Here is a 4,387-nt window from a genome sequence, read left to right as displayed (position 1 = left end):
ATAGTAGCAGTACTCTGTTCCAAGGTCTTTGGATTTTTCTTCCTTTTGTTGAAGCATATCTTGAGCTTGTGGTTAGGTTCTGAATTCTTCATTTATCTACAATGATTATCAGTAAACGTACACTTTATATAGTCACAGGAAAGCTTTAAATAATATGTATTAAATAAATGGAGTATTTTTGCCTGTAGACATTTCAGATACTCAGAAAGTCAAAGAGATCTTGATGTTTTTGTTTCAGACATATTCTCTTCCTGTGAGGCTACAGTGCTATGGCTTCAGCATCACTAACAGCTACCTCAAACTTCTGGGTTCAAGCAATCCTCTTGCCTCAGCCTCCAGAGTAGCTGAGACTATAAGCACCAGCAGCCATAATACCTGGCTAATTTTCTAGTTTTAGTAGAGACTGGGGTCTCAATATTTCTCAGGCTGGTCTTTTCTTTTTTTTTTTTTTAACTGATGTTTATTTTTCGACAGCCATATTTCCATCTTACTTAAAGCTTATAAAATTATGGAACACTTCAAAAATTTGTTTGTCATCCTTGCACAGGGGCCATGCTACTCTTCTCTATTGTTTCAATTTTGGTATAGGTGCTACCCAAGCAAGCACTTCAGGCTGGTCTTTTTTTTTTTGAGACAGAGTGTCACTTTGTTACCCTTGGTAGAGTGCCCTGGCATCATAGATCACATCAACCTCAAACTCTTGGGTTCAAGCATTTCTCTTGCCTCAGCCTCCCAAGTAGCTGGGACTATAGGTGCCTGCCACAACGCCCAGCTATTTTGAGAGTCAGAGTCTCACTCTGGCTAAGGCTGGTCTTGAACCTGTTAGCTCAAGCAATCCACCCACCTTGTCCTCCCAGATTCAGGCTGGTCTTGAGCTCCAAAACTCAAGGGCTATGCTCAACTTGGCCTCCCAGAATGCTAGGATTACAAGCTTTAGCCACCCCAAGATCTTGATTATTTACAAGACAATTAAATACCTATAAGGGGATATGGAAGTGAGGCCCATGGTGGTAGAGGTACAAATGAAGAAATATGCCCAGAGCAAGACAAAAAAAAAATTTCACTTCTGGATTAAAAAAAGAAAAAATAAAGAGTTTTGCTTCATATATTACAGACACATTTTTTTTTTTGCTGTTAAAAATTAGGTCTTACAAGTGAATAGTGTTTTGTTTTATACTGTACACTTAAATTTAATAAGAAGACAACCTCTAAGCCATCAGCACTAAATACTGGCAGAAATGTGGAGCATCAGGAATTCTCATTCATTGCTGATGGAAATGCAGAATGGTATAGCCATTTTGGAAGACTGGCACTTTTTTATTTTTGAGACAGAGTCTCAAGCTATCACCCTGGGTAGAGTACTGTGGCATCACAGCTCACAGCAACCTCAAACTCTTGGCCAGAGGTTCTCAACCTGTGGATCATGACCCACAGGAACCATATTAAAGGGCCATGGCATTAGGAAGGTTGAAAACCACTGGCTTAAGTGATTCTCTTGCCTCAGCCTCCTGAGTAGCTGGGGCTACAGGTGCCCGCCACAACACTCAGCTATTTTTTTGGTTGCAGTTGTCATTATTGTTTAGCAGTCCCAGGCCAGGCTTGAACCAGCTAGCCTTGGTATATGTGGCCAGCGCCCTACCCACTGAGCTACAGACACCACCAAGAAGACTGGCATTTTCATACAAAATTGGAATATTCTTTTTTTTTTTTTTTGCAGTTTTTGGCTGGGGCTGGGTTTGAACCCACCACCTCCGTCATATGGAGCTAGTGCCCTACTCTTTTGAGTCACAGGTGCCACCCCAAACTGCAATATTCTTACCATAAGATCCAGCAATCACATTCCTTATTTATGCAAATAAATTTACATCCACACAAAAATCTGCCCATAGATGTTTATAGTCACTTTGTTGATAATTGCCAAAACTTGGAAGCAATGAATATGTCCTTCAGTAGATGAATGGATAAACAAATTGTAGTATGTTCAAAAAATTAGAGTACTATTCAGTAATAAACACAAATGAACTGAACAGGAATGGTAGGTAGCTCATGCTTATAATCCTAGCACTTTGGGAGGCTAAGGTGAAAGGATCACTTGAGGCCAGAAGTTGAAGACTAACCTGACCTCTAAAAGGAAAACCCAGTCTCTTTTATTTGTAGAGAAAAGAAAAATTAGCTGGGATGGTAGCATGTACCTGCTGTCCCAGCTACTTAAGAGGCTAAAGCAGGAAGTTCACTTGAGCCCAGAAGTTTGAGATTGCATTGAGATATGATGATGCCATTGAACTCTAGTCAGGGCATCCAACCAAGATTTTGCCATATAAATAAGTAAATAAATATTAAGCCACTATAGAACATGGAGGAAAATTCAACGCATTTTTTTTCAGATTAATATGAGATGCAAATGATTAGGTTACAATGTTTACATTTGTTAGGTAAAGTTCCTTTTACAGTTGTGTCCCTTTGATGCATATTGTTATATGAAGGAAGCCAACCTGAAAAGGTACATACTCTAAGATTCCAAAAGAATGAACTTAGTACAGGCCAGCCGTGGTGGCTCATGACTGTAATTCTAGCATTTCAGGAGGCCAAGGCAGGTGGATAGCTTGAGCTCATGGGTTCAAGACCAGCCTGAGCAAAAGCAAGACCTCTATCTCTACTAAAAATTAGAAAAACTAAGGCAAGAGGATTGCTTGAGCCCAAGAGTTGGAAGTTGCTGTGAGCTGGGATGCCACAGCACTCTACCCAGGCCAACAGCTTGAGACTCTGTCTCAAAAAAAAAAAAAAAAAGAATGAATTCAGTAGAAAAGATGAGGGATTCTGTATGAGGGCTAGAAGGATGAATAGGTGGAGCACAGGTGTTTTTTAGGACAGTAAAACTATTCTGATGATAATGCAGTGGGTAATATGTCTTTATGTATTTGTCAAAACGCAAAGAGTGTACAACATAAAAATTGGGCTACAGTGTAAACTATGGACTTTAGTTAACAGTTAACTATTAAGGACTTTAGTTAATAGTTTACTGTTACCAGGTGCAGTGGCTCACGCCTGTAATCCTAACACTCTGGGAGGCCAGCGGGATCACTTGAGCTCAGGAGTTCAATCCCAGCCTGAGCAAGAGTGAGACCCTATCTCTAGTACAAACAGAAAAATTAGCCAAGCATTGTGGCTAGTGCCTGTAGCCCTGGCTACTTGGGAGGCTGAGGATCACTTGAACTCACAAGGAGTTTGAGGTTGCTGTGAGCTAGGCTGATAGCCTCAGCACTCTAGCCTGAGGCAACATAGTGAGTGTCTGTCTCAAAAAGACAAAAATTGTTAATATTCATTGTCAAAGTAGATTTGATCGTTAGTAACTAAAGAAGTAATACAGATTGGTAGGCTCTCACCTGACAGACACATTGTAAGGTTATACAGCACACCCCCAGGATAAAGGGCTCAACTGCCTCAAGTACAACTTGAACTTGACCTTAGAAACACAAACTATGTTACCTAATCATTTTTACCTTCATATTAATCAGAATTTTTTAAAAATACAAATAAATTTAAAGTTATTCAGCCAGGTGCTCATGCCTGTAATCCTAACACTCTGGGAGGCCAAGGAGGATGGATAGCCTGAGCTCAGAAGTTAGAAACCAACCTAAGCAAGAGTGAGACCCCATCTCTAAAAATAACTGGTCATTGTGGCCAGTGCCTGTAGTCCCAGCTACTCAGGAGGCTGAGGCAAGAGGATCACTTGAGCACAAGAGTTTGAGGTTGCTGTGCACTGTGACACCACTACAATCTACCCTGGGTGACAGAGTGAGACTCTGTCTCAAAAAAAAAGTTATTCAGTCTAATTTCTAAAGAGTGGCAAAGCAAAACGCTTATATCAAACCTGAAATACTAACAAAGATATTTATACCAGAATGTTTATTGCAGCCCAATTCGTAATTGCTAGGTCATGGAAGAAGCCCAAGTGACCATTGACCCATGAATGGATTAATAAATTGTGGTATATGTACACCATGGAATACTATGCAGCCCTAAAGAAAGATGGAGACTCTACCTCCTTCATGTTTACATGGATGGAGCTGGAAAATACTTCTTAGCAAAGTATCTCAAGAATGAAAGAATAAGTATCCAATGTACTCAGCCCTACTAAGAAACTAATTTATAGCTTTCATAGGAAAGATAAAACCCAATTTTAGCCCAAGAATATGGGGAAAGGGGAGGGGATGGGTAGAGGGAGGGTGATTGGTGGGACCACACCTATGGTTCATCTTATAAGGGTACATGTGAATCTTTCTAAATGTAAAATATAAATGTCTTAACACAATAACTAAGAGGATGCCATGAAGACTATATTAATCAGTTTGATGAAAGTATTTCAAATTATATATAAAACCAGCAC

The 4,387-nt window shown here is 40.0% G+C and overlaps 1 non-coding gene across 1 annotated transcript; it reads right to left on the bottom strand.

Moving 5' to 3' along the window:
- Window positions 1–502: 502 nt before the first annotated feature.
- Window positions 503–607, bottom strand: LOC111722814. Its single transcript, XR_002771476.1, has one exon. It is a non-coding gene; the product is annotated as a U6 spliceosomal RNA (small nuclear RNA).
- Window positions 608–4,387: the final 3,780 nt, after the last annotated feature.

Source organism: Otolemur garnettii, unplaced genomic scaffold, assembly GCF_000181295.1.
Source record: "Otolemur garnettii isolate 467f Iridium unplaced genomic scaffold, OtoGar3 scaffold00418, whole genome shotgun sequence".
In the NCBI taxonomy this organism is placed as follows: Eukaryota; Metazoa; Chordata; class Mammalia; order Primates; family Galagidae; genus Otolemur; species Otolemur garnettii.
Note: the sequence above shows the minus strand (reverse complement) of the source record. Positions and strands in the feature narration are given on the sequence as shown.